General features: G+C 47.2%; 1 protein-coding gene across 7 annotated transcripts in view; it reads left to right on the forward strand.

Annotated features, from left to right (window-relative positions):
• The window catches only part of LOC105485958 (katanin catalytic subunit A1 like 1), a 256,796-nt gene that overhangs the window by 134,444 nt on the left and 109,751 nt on the right, over window positions 1-12,601 (forward strand). The gene's annotated exons all lie outside the window — the stretch shown is intronic.

The raw sequence follows: 12,601 nt of genomic DNA on the forward strand, positions 1-12,601 counted from the left end.
CAGCCTGACCAACATGGTGAAACCCCATCTCTACTAAAAATGCAAAAATTAGCTAGGCTGGTGGTGCGCGCCTGTAATCCCAGCTACTAGGGAGGCTGAGGCAGGAGAATCACTTGAACCCAGGAGACAGAGGTTGCAGAGAGCTGAGATAGTGCCACTACACTCCAGCCTGGGCAATAGAGTGGGACTCCATTTCAAAATAAAAAAAGAAAGAAAAGAAGAAGAAAACTCCATGTTCTCATGGTGTTTGCATTCTCATTGGCAAAGGCAGACAATAAAAAAGATATATATGCATGTGATATCTTACATAGGGTAGTGAAACATGTTAAAATACAATAAGGCAAGAGGGTATTGGGTGGGCGTGGGAGGATGTTTGTATTAGTCCGTTTTCACACTGCCGATTAAGACATAACTGAGACTAGGCAATTTACAAAAGAAAGAGGTTTAACAGACTTACAGTTTCACATGGCTGGGGAGGCCTCACAATCATGATGGAAGGCAGTGAGGAGCAAGTCACATCTTATGTGGATGGTGGCAGGCAAAGAGAGAGCTTGTGCAGGGTAACTCCTTCTTATAAAACCATCAGGTCTCATGAGGCGTATTCACTGTCATGAGAACAGCACAAGAAAGACCTGATTCAATTACCCCATGATTCAATTACCTCCCACCGGGTCCTTCCCACAACACGTGGGAATTCAAGATGAGATTTGGGTGGGGACACAGACAAACCATGTCAATATTTAAATAAAGTAGCCAGGTAAGGCCTCACTTGAGAGCAATGTTGGAGTAAGGAGCTGAAGTCGGGGGAGGAGTCACATGTATATTCAGGTGAACAGCATTGCTGGCAGAGGAAGCAGCAAGTGCAAAGAGCCTGAGTGGGAACAGCAAGCGGCTCGGGTGGTGAATGAAGCTGACTGAGCGCAGGGGAAGAGTCTGAGGAGATGAGGATAGAGAAGGAATGAGGACCCAGATCCATCAGGCCTGGCAGGCCACTGACAGGAGTTTGACTTTGCAGAGTGACGTGATTAGAAGGATGACTGATTTTTGTGTTGAGAACAAGGAGACAAGGCCAGAAGCTGAAAGGCCAGGCAGGAAGCTTTGCAGTAATCCAGGAAAGAGCGGTAGCAGTGTGGCCGGAAGTGGGAGCAGCAGCAGAGGTGACAAGCAGTCAGCCTCTGTAGACTGTGTTTTGCAGGTGAAGCTTATAGGATTTACTGAGGGCCTGGAGGTAGGGAATGAGGAAAGAAAGCTGCCAAGGATGACTTCAAGTTGTTGGGCTTGAGCAACTGGAAGGATGGAGTTGTCCTTGCTGAGATGCGGCAGAGTGGGAGGAAGAGCTCTGGGGAATTGGAGCAAGGCTGAGTCTGGGGCTGTTTCGCTTGAGTTACGAATTCAGCATCCTCACGGAGAGCTTCCTAGTAGGCAGATGTATAAACAAGTCTGTTGTTGAGGGAAGGCATGGACATATAGATGGCATTGAAAGCCATGAGTCTGGATGAGCAGGAGTAGACGGGACGAGAGGACCCAGAAATGACCAATACCAGCCTTCCGGTTCAGGGCGGGAGGGATGGACATCACAGACGAGAATACTGGAGAAACACCGCCCTCTGTCCTTCCTTAGCCTTGTCTCCCACCCTGTCTGCCTCTACAGTGGTATCATTGCATTAATGACAGTCACATTAACAACCTTGATTCATAAATAGAAATAGATGAGCAAAGCAACAGCGCAGGGTGCAGCTGAGCACCCAGGTGTGCACTCCACGCTCGGGGCTCCCTCCCAGGCCATCTCAGTAAAGTTCCCTGTACGTCCAGAGGGCGAAGAGCTCTGATGTTAATTTTTAAAAGATTCGTGCATCTGAAATTCCAACAGATCAGCTCAGTTTTTGGTAAAATGAATTCACGTGGACTAGCTCTTGCCCAGGGACATTGGATAAATGAGAACTGCTGCGTGTGAGAGGTGGGAGGAGTTGGGAAGCAGGGGAAGGAATTCATTCAAGTCCTCCTAGTCCAGGATCAATGACCATCCACTCGTTTCTCAGCACTCTCCCCAGGCTGACAGTGGGCACGGTTTGCCAGAGAGAGTTCGTATTCCCTGCTTGTATTAATCTTCCCTTTCCAGGGAGCTTGCCAGTCCGCCGAGGAAAACGCACGTCCTGTCAGCATTGTGGATGTGAATAAGAGCTCTTTGTTGCTCTTGCTCCTCCTGGTGACTGGCCCTCTGCTCTCCCAGAGGGAAACCGTCTTTCTAACCATTTGCCATATACGGTTGGCTCAACCCAACCAGGCTTTTCTCTGTAGCGTCTTGTTGCTGCAATCTGTGGTTATGGTTCTTAAAGAAGAGGGATGTGTTTTTCTATCCCCAAGGAAGGAAGATTTCCACTTGGCGTTGTTTTCTGCCATCGTGTTTTTGTTGTTGTTGTAGAAATGGAGCAGAAAATTGCTGTTGTTCTTTTATTGCCCAACTGTCCATGCCACTTCCAGTCCTCGGGAAGAAAATCAATTGTTTCTGCAAATTTTATTCAGACATTTGGGTTACTCCTTACTGAAGTCTTCACCATTCTTTCCTCTGACCAACTCATAATTCTGTGATGGAAAAAAACCCCCACTGTTTTCATATCAGTGAAAAACCATCTGCTATTGTCTCCTTTCATTATTTTGCAAGCCCTCACTTTGTCACAGGATATTTATGAAATAGATGAAATGTGTATGCATATGTCATGCAACTTTACATTTTTAAGAAATTATTCCTGAGCTTTACCTATGTACCAAACGCAATGCTTATAGATAGTACTTCCTTCAGTCTTCACAGCAACCAGGTGAGGAAACTTGTTTTTAATCCGATTTTATTAACGAGGCAACGAAAGCCAGAGAACTTGAATATCTTGCCTAAGGCCACACACAAGCTCAGCCAGTGAGTGCTCTTCACAATGGCATCTGCTGCCCCTCATGAGATCAACAGCACCTCGCAGGAAGAAGCTCTTATTTTCCAAGTTTGTGCATTTTGCATAGCAATCACAATTTGAACCAAAATACTTCAGGCTTCATTTTTGCCAAAGAGTTTAATACAGTGCATGTCAACTCCTAAAGAGATGCTGCACAGACTCATGTAACCAATTACACTGAGTAACAGGTTTGTGTAGGATGGGAAGGCTTAGAACTCCTTTTAAATGGTTTATTTTTCAAACCTGTAGCCCTGATTTAGAGCAAGCATTTTGTACCACTTGAAAGTTTTTGATTATACAACAACCAAGGAATTATAAAATTTGGGCTACAGTAGCCTGACAAGTTAACTCCAGCCAAGAGGCTCAGGTGAAAGAAAGACATTATGGTGGCAATGAGGAATTCCCATTAAATCTGAATTTCTCTCGGACTACTAGCAGATACCCTCTCTAGAAGAGGGAGAATTGGTCAAAAATGTCTTAAAGTCATTTGGCAGATATTGGGAGCACCTGCTTAGTAAGGTTCTAGATTGAATGATTAGGGATAGATTTTGACAATGTGCTTGACTTGGTCGTAGACTTACTTAGTCACACTGGACAAGTCACTCACCCAGTGATGGTGCTGTCCTGGTAGGGGCTAGAACAAGAGTCTCTGCAGGCAAGTGTAAAGACAGGATGGTGATGGCAGGGACAGAGAAGCCTGGGCCGGGGAGGTTGGGAGCAGGCTGGGGAGGCATTTCCTGATGTAGTCTCTGCAGCTTATGATGGACTCCACCATGTAGGAGAGGGAACAGTGAGGCTGGGAGCTGGAGAACTTCTGGGGTGAAATAAGGAGGTAAGGATTGGATTCAGATGGGAGAGTCCGGGTGAGGGTTGCTGTGTAGGGTGGCCAGGGCTGCTATAAGGAAGCACCACAGATGGGGTGGCTTAAACCACAGATACTTATCTTCTCACCGTGCTGGAGACTGAAAGTCCCAGATGAAGGAGTCAGTGGCGTTGGTTTCTCGTGAGGCCTCTCTCTGTGCCTTGTAGGTGGCCATCGCCTCCCTGCATCCTCATAAGGTCTTCCTGTGTGTCTGGGTGCTAATCTCCTCCTCTTGTAAGGACACCAGGTATACTGGATTAAGGCCAACCCTAATGACCTCATTTTAACCTAATCACCACGTTAAAGACCCTGCCCCTAAATACAGGCATATTCTGAGGAACTAGGGTTTAGGTCTTCCACATATGCATTGCAGGGGAAATAATTTAGTCCATAGCAGTTGTTTTATTGTGGGTCTCCAGATAAATTTTATCATGTGCCCCACTGAAAAAAAAAAAAACATTTTGAGCATGAATGCCCATTAAGTCTGTTTAATTATTAGAAAGTGTATTCTAATGGGCTAAAGTATTTTGCACAGTATAAGGCATACCTATATAGAGAATTGGCCAAAAATGTCTTAAAGTCATTTGGCAGATACTGGGAGCACCTGCTTACTAAGGTTCTAGATTGAACGATTAGGGATAGATTTTGACAATGTGCTTGACTTGGTCATAGACTTAATTAGTCACACTGGACAGGTCACAGAGACATTTTAAGGGATAAGCAAGACATAAAGAGAAGTTCTGTTTTGTCCCGTGACCTGCAGGATCCTCTTGGTCATCCCTCGGATGCAGGTGCCCCACACTGCCTTCGTGGTCACCACTTCCATCTCACTGATTCTTGTTTTATCTAGGCTCTGGGAATCCAGCTGCTCTTCAGATTGACACATTCTTTCCTTAGATATAAATACCTTCAACCAGATTATGGTGATGTCTCCCGGCCTTGGAGCCATTCTCTCTGTCTAAGCAGACTCTGTATCCTGACTGATTTACGGTTTGCCTCAGCAATCGGATTTCCTCCAGTTCTAAGCCCTCCAGGACACATGTCAATCTCCTGTTAGGCTCGCAGGCTGCACTTTCCATTTGCCACCCAATGCTTTCCTCTGTGAAACACCGTTCTTTCTTCTCATGCATAATTTCCATTTCCCCACCGAGGCCGTAAACTCCACGAGGACATAGATTAATCTAAAATCTGTCTGTTTTCCTAGTGCCAAGTATGGTGCTTAGGAACAGCAGGGATTTCATCAAGTTTGCTGATATTAGAACTTTCCACATTGACACGTGGTCAAATAGAAAATTCACAACTCATTATTGCTTCAGATCTTATAAATTCAAGTCTTGCAATTAAGCATAAAGGTAAATATAATTCTAATACTATTTTTAAAAAAGACTTTTGCATTCATAGCCTTCCTAGATACCCTTCTGGAGACTCCTCAGGAAGGAAAACATGTAAACGTCCTGACATGTGCCTGAGCTGGCGATGCCAGGGCATGGCACAGAGCCACTGGGGAGGTGGCCTCCAGCCTCAACCTTAGCCTGGAGTTGCTGGCATTGGCCCTTAGGTGTTGCCAGACCTGACATGGAAAGAAGAGCAAAGGCAAGGCTGGAAGGATCTGAGAGAAGTTTCCACATTGAAGAGGTTACAAGAAAGAGGAGGCTCCCATGGTTCCTGCCCACAGGGAGAGCCATTCATAGTTAATGAGCATCTGTTATGTGCCAGGCACTGTTCTAGGACCTCCTCTGTATGATCTCCCTGAATCCTTGCAATACCACACAATAGAAAATAGCTTCATTTTGCAGATGTCTGTACTTAGAGAAGTTGAATATTTTTCTCTGTATCACAGAGCTGGTCGGTGTGTGGTGGAGCCAGAATTGGAACCCAGGTCCATCTGACTCGGAAAGACCAGGGCTTCATCTGGCATCTCCTGCTAGGCCTGGGGATTCCAGGAGATGGCCCATTTTTTAGCATCTTTCCTTGACTCTTCTACCTCTATCAGAAAGTGTCTTTGCCCTGTTTTCCTGGTAGAGTTCTTTTCTGATGAAGGTGGACTGGCAGTGCGAAGGTTGTGATGAGTAATCGTGGGCCCATATCCCTCTCTGGCAACCTAGGTACATTCGACATAGGTTTCTTGGGGCTGTGCCTAACACAGCTGTGGCAGAAGATATTTGAGGGCAGGCTAGCCTGTGCGGCTGATATACTTTGGATGTTTTCCCCTCCACATCTCATGTTAAAATGTGATCCCCAGTGTTGGAGGTGGGGCCTGGTGGGAGATGTTTGGGTCATGGGGTGGATTCCTCATGAAAGGCTTGGTGCTGTCCTCGGTAATGAGTGAGTTCTCGTTCTGTTAGTTCACATGACAGCCGGTTGTTGAAAGGAGCCTGGCACCTCCCCACCTCTCTCTCTTGTCCCCCTCTCACCATGTGACGTGCCTGTTCCCTCTTCACCTTCCATCATGATTGTAAGCTTCCTGAGGCCTCACGAGAAGCTGAGCAGATGCCAGTGCCATGCATGTACACAGCCTGCAGAACCATGAGCCAAATAAACTTCTTTTCTTTCTAAACTACCCAGCCTCAATATTCCTTTATAGCAAGCAAAACAGACTCACACAGGGGCTTTCTCAGATCACGTCACATAAGCAGCCGTCCCTTGCGGCACACTTCTAGGTGTGTTGGGATTTGTCAGGTTTAAGCCCTGGCAACAGCTAATTATGGATAATTACACTCTCCGCAGTCCTTACCTTGGCTATGATGTAAAGACCACCAATGCACAGAAGAACGGATTCTATTTGTTGCTTAGCTAGAATGGAGGAGCAGTGAGCTGTTTTAAGAGAAATGTGTCTCTCCGTGTGCCGGCCCTTCCTTCAAGTTTAATTGAGACGTTTAGAGTTGTGGGTGCTTTTGAACATGGTATCAGTGAACTTTGCTCATTGATGGCTGACCACAGTGTTTTAGTTCTTCCAAAAACTCCTCCTTTTGGTTTATTTGCCAACAGACTTCAGCTTCTTGAGCAAAGTTACTGATGAGGGTTTTACCCAAGAAGCCGAAGTCTGTTGGCAAACAAACCAAAAGGAGGAAGGTTTTTTTTTGTTGTTTATTTGTTTTTGTTTTTGTTTTTTGACAGAGTCTTGCTCTGTCGCCCAGGCTGGAGTGCAGTGGTGCAATCTCAGCTCACTGCAATCTCTACCTCCCGGGTTCAAGTGGTTCTCCTGCCTTAGCCTCCCAAGTAGCTGGGATTACAGGCACACACCACCAAGCCTGGCTAATTTTTTTGCATTTTTAGTAGAGATGGGGTTTTGCCATGTTGGCCAGGCTGGTCTCAAACTCCTGACCTCAGCAGATCTACCCCACCTCAGCCTCCCAAGGTGCTGGGATTATAGGTGTGAACCACTGCACCCAGATGGAGCTTTAATACGGTACAAAATTGCACTCCTCTTCACTGAAGGGGGTTCAGGCACTGTGTCATCCTATGTGTATCCTGTCCTCTGGTCTTTCTAAGCCACGGAAAAGTAGTCTCTCTGCTTTTTGAGCCCCGTCCAACTTCAAAATGCAATAGAAATTTCAACGAGGTCATACCTTTGTGTGTGCAGAGCCCTATCGTAGGTTCAGTGATGGGACAGGTGGAAGGTGCTGTCTCTAATGGTGACAAATGACAGGCTGCCCACATTCTGAGCACTTGATGCTTTTGAAATGTCCTTGTTTCATTATTATTGTTATTATTTTTTGAGACAGAGTCTCATTCTCTCACCTAGTCTGTAGTGCAATGGTGTGATCTCAGCTCACTGCAACCTCCACCTCCAAAATTCAAACGATTCTCCCTGCTTCGGCCTCCTGAGTAGCTGAGATTACAGGCACCAGCCACCACGCCCAGCTAGTTTTTGTAATTTTAGTAGAGATGGGGTTTTGCCACTTTGGCCAGGTTGGTCTCGAACTCCCGACCTCAGGTGATCCACCCACCTCTGCCTCCCAAAGTGCTGGGGTTACAGGCGTGAGCCACCGCTCCCAGCCTCATTGACGTCAATGAGGAAGCCATTATTATCCCCATTTTACAGATAAGAAAGCTGATTGGGCTCAGTGGCTCATGCCTGTAATCCCAGCACTTTGGGAGGCCAAGGCCAATGGATCACCTGAGGTCAGGAGTTCAAGACCAGCCTGATCAATATGGCAAAACCCCGTCTCTACTAAAAATACAAAAATTAGCCGGGCGTGGTGGCATGTGCCTGTAGTCCCAGCTACTTGGGAGGCTGAGGCAGGAAAATTTCTTGAACCGGGAGAATTGCTTGAATCTGGGAGGCGGAGGTTGCAGTGAGCTGAGATTGCGCCACTGGACTCCAGCCTAGGTGACAGAGGGAGACTCCGTCTCAAAAAAATAATAATAAAAAATAAAAACTGAGGGTCAGAGAGCCTGAGTTACACAGTTGTTAGTGAAAGAGCCAGGATTTGAAGCCAGGCCTGGCCCCAAAGCTCATGCTCTTTCCACAGCCTTTGAACTCAGGCAACTGTGTGGCCTTCAGTGCTGATGGGGGTGGGGGTTGGGGATGATGGCTGGTGGCCAGCTATTGCACGGCCATTGCTCATGCCAATCTGAGGAGTTTATCTGTAGTTCTTTAAACATATCTTTGTATTGGGAGCTGGAGTTTTGTTTTCTTTTCAATTGATGGAGCAGCTATCCATCTAGCCCCAAGTCCGTAAACCCAGTCAGGTATGTTTTAGGGTCTGACAGACACAGGACAACTTCACTTTCCTGTACCAGGTGGTACTTTGGTTCATTTTACTCCAATGAGATGGGAATTAGAGGACATAAAAGACTAGCCAATAGGTTTCATGTTCCTTTTTATTTTTTTCCCACTACATGCAATATCAAGTACTATCCAGGTCATACCTGCATGGCGGGATTCTTTAATGAGCCAGGCAGTTCTGGGCCCCAGAGCTGGTGCTGATCCCATAGAGATGAGGGTGCACACATCGGATTTACTGGTGCATCTCAGCCCAGTCTTTGCAAGGACAGATCCAGCCTGTTCTAGCGAGAGAGAGAGAGAGTGAGAGAGTGTGTGTGTGTGTTTGTGTGTGTGTGTGTGTGTGTGTGTGTGTGACCTTTTCCCCAGGGAAGGATTGTAGGTCCCTAGTAACATCTCATCATAACTTTATTTTATCTTAATCGGCCACAGGGATGAGTTTCTCTCCAATTCACTGATAGAGACATTGTCAAAAGAGCAAATATAAATGATTCCTTTTTTTTTTTTGAGACAGAGTCTCACTCTGTTGCCCAGACTGGAGTGTAGTGGCCTGATCTTGGCTCACTGCAACCTCCGCCTCCCAGGTTCAAGCGATCCTCCTGCCTCAGCCTCCAAAGTAGCTGGGATTACAGGCACCTGCTACCACACCCGGCTAACTTTTGTATTTTTAGTAGAGATGGGGTTTCACCATGTTGGCCAGGCTGGTCTGGAACTCCTGACCTCAGGTTATCCGCCCACCTCAGCCTCCCAAAGTGCTGGGATTACAGGCGTGAGCCACCGCGCCCGGCGATATAAATGATTCCTAAAGAGGGAATCGGGGATCTTCAAGCAGGGATTTGCTGATACAGTGTTTCTTCTCCCTTGATGCAGAGACATCACTCCTCCCTTGCAAAGAGCCCATATTCTGGGCTTGTTGATCTCATTGGCTTCCCAAGAGAAGGATGAATCATTATGTGGTGGTGTTAGGGTGACTCGAACCACATCGGGGATTCCCCTGAGTGCTTCCCACAGGATGTGAAGATCTTAGGCTTTCTGGTTTTCTCATGTTACAAAAGAAGAAACAGAGACCCTCAAGGTGGCAGGAGGAGTCAACGTCACAGGGTGAGCAGGAGAACCAGGACACGCCCCTGGCAGGGCACCGAGCTCCTCTGGTGGACCAGCTGCCTTTGACCTCCCTGCAGGAAAATATCAACAGCCCTGTTTGCTCCATGCCCTCTGGGGAAGTTTGTGAGAAAAGTCCATGCAGCTCTACACAAAAACACAGAGCAGTGCTCTTTAAAAGAAGTGTTGTTCTAAAAATAAAGATCTTCTAGGAAACCGCATCTCCCAAAGACAGAGTGTAGGGTGGTAGGAAGAGCGCTGGACGGTGTTTTGTCCTGTTTTCACCATGAATCATTTGCAAGACCTTGGGAAAGTCATTTGACCTCTGGAGACTTTGGTTTATAAAATGAAGCAGTTGAACTTGATAGGTGGTTTTCCAATTTATCTGATGGTGGAGCAACTTCTGAAATTCCATGATGGTGGAAAACCTTTCTTAGGAACCCAGTATATAAAACAGATAAAACAGGAGCTGCACTTGTTGAAGATCAGGTGAACACAGGGCCAGGAATCCACTCACTCTGGGCACCTTCCCAAACCCCAGACTTCCCAGGGACCCACAGGGCTGCACACAGTGCCGGAGTCGCTGCGGGCCTCCCTCACACACTGCCATATTTCTTACCAGGAGATGGCTCTCTTACCTCATTTCCAAACTGTACTACTTGGAAGAGAAGTTATTGATCAAACTAGTTTGTGGACTTGCTGAGGAAGAATGCCTTCTGAACTCAGCTGGAGGAAACCACCAGCCAATGTGCCCTCGTTGACCTTGCCCTGTGGTTTGTAACAATGGGCCACCAGCATCCATGACTGGAGACCCTCCTCCCATTCTGCCATTCTGCCTCCTGAAGAATGCACCCCTAGACTAGCATGGAAGACATGGATCTTTGCTACCCCCAACATCCCAATGAGACCTTCCTTAAATCAGTGCAGCATAGCACTAAGGTCTGAATGTTTGTGCCCCTACCCCAATTCATATGCAAAATCCTAACATCTGTATCAGCAGATGGGGCCTTTTGAGAGGTGATCAGGTCATGAGGACACAGCCCTCATGAATGGACTAGTACCCTTAGAAAAGAGACTGCAGAGAGCTAGCCAGTGCCTACCACCATGTGAGGACACATGGAAAGTGCCATAAGAGGCCCTCACCAGGCACTGCTAGTGGCTTGATCTTGGACTTCCCAGCCTCCAGAACTGTGAGAAAAAAATGTTTGTTGTTTATAAGCCACCTCGTTTATGGTATTTTTGTTATGGCAGCCCAAATGAAGAAGACATACAGGAAAACAGAATAATTTTTAAAATACCTAAATAAGCATTAAAGTCAAATAGGAATGGTCACTTCCAAGATGGTTGGCTACAGTATTCTTCTCCAACTAACCCTCCCCTTGAGAACAACTAGAAAAACTGCATAAAATGTTTTGGAAACTCTGCTGAGGGTATCAGAGAGCTACCAGGGCAGTGAGGACTTGAGGAACCAAAATCAAGAGGAGAAGGGGATCGCAGAGAGGCATGCCGGACATTCAGGTCCACTTTCCCCGCTGAGGCATTTGCCAATTCAGAGTGTCCGTGGAGGGACTGAGAAGCTGAGGAGAACTTTGGGCAGTCTCACAGGGCTGGGGAAACCCACCTCAGTGTTCAGGCCCTGCTGTGCAGGAGAGGGCCGGGCAAGCACTCCAGACTCTCAGGTGGGGCAGCGGAGGGGATACCCCCAGGCAAAGTGCTGAACCGGAAATGGACCCATCTTCACAAAGACTGAAACCAGCTTTGAATCAGCTCATCCAGTCTGGCCTAAGGCAATCTGCCCCTGGCCTAAGTGCCTGCCAAAAGCAAAAGTAAATCCTCTGCAGGCAGGCAGATAACATCATCTAGAACCTCAGATGATATCAATGATGTTATATTTAGAATATCTGGTATTCAAAACAGACAGATAGGTGTGAGACCCAGTTTGGGAACTGGCCCTGGCGTCTGGTTCAGCGTAGGATTTCTCATGAGGAGGGCAGCTGTTTGCAGAGGGAGCCATGTGCTGGTGCTAACAGCGTTAGCTGCGGTGCAGAGGGTGGTGTGAGCTGTGCAGACACTCTCTCATCTTCTCCGAACAACAGCTCGGGTGTCGCTATTGTGATTTTTCCCATTTCACAGGTGAGAACACAGGCTGGGGGACTGAATAGCCTGCTTCTCCACAGGGGCTCTTATTTGGGAATGTTGTAGGGTGACTGGCTCAAGGAAGATACTCACTCTGCGACTTAGCTTCAGGGCCTGGCTTAAGGCTTGTTAAAGGAAACACTCATTTATCGGACCTCACATACAGACAGCTGCTGGGTTTAAGCGGCATAGAGCACGACACCTGCAGGGCCGGCATACCACACCACTCCACTGGAGCTCCAGTGGCAACTTGCAGACGCCTGCTAACGCTGAGCACCGGTTGCCCGAACGTGGGACTGAATTCCTCGGCTCCTGGGAGGCCAGCACGGAAGGTGAACCTCTGGGACCATGGACTGGGGCCCTCGAGCAAGACTCTGTCAAAAAACGAAAACAAAAACAAATAAACAACAACAAAAAAAACCTTCCTCCTTTCAGTTTGTTTGCCAACAGACTTCGGCTTCTTGGGCAAAACCCTCATCAGTAACTTCGCTCAAGCACGCCCCCAGGGGAGTCCAGACAGAAACCTGGAGCCCCGAGAAAGCTCTCTTGGGAAGTCACTGGGAGCTGCAGGATGTTCTTAGCAAGCACCTCATTCAGAGGGTTTTGAAATGGGCTCCTCAGGCCCTGGAAGTTCTTTGGAGCAAGGTGGGGTGGGGCAGGGGAAAGGGGACAGGAGGGCTCGGCCCTGCCCAGCCCCGGATCAGCAGTATGTTTCACCCTGATCTGCTTTTACACTGATGTTACACATAAGATTTCATTGTTTAAAATGTTTAAATTTTTTTTTTAAATTTTAAAAAGAGTCCAACTCTTAAAAAAAAAAAAAAAAAAAAA

Source organism: Macaca nemestrina, chromosome 16 (assembly GCF_043159975.1).
Source record: "Macaca nemestrina isolate mMacNem1 chromosome 16, mMacNem.hap1, whole genome shotgun sequence".
In the NCBI taxonomy this organism is placed as follows: domain Eukaryota; kingdom Metazoa; phylum Chordata; class Mammalia; order Primates; family Cercopithecidae; genus Macaca; species Macaca nemestrina.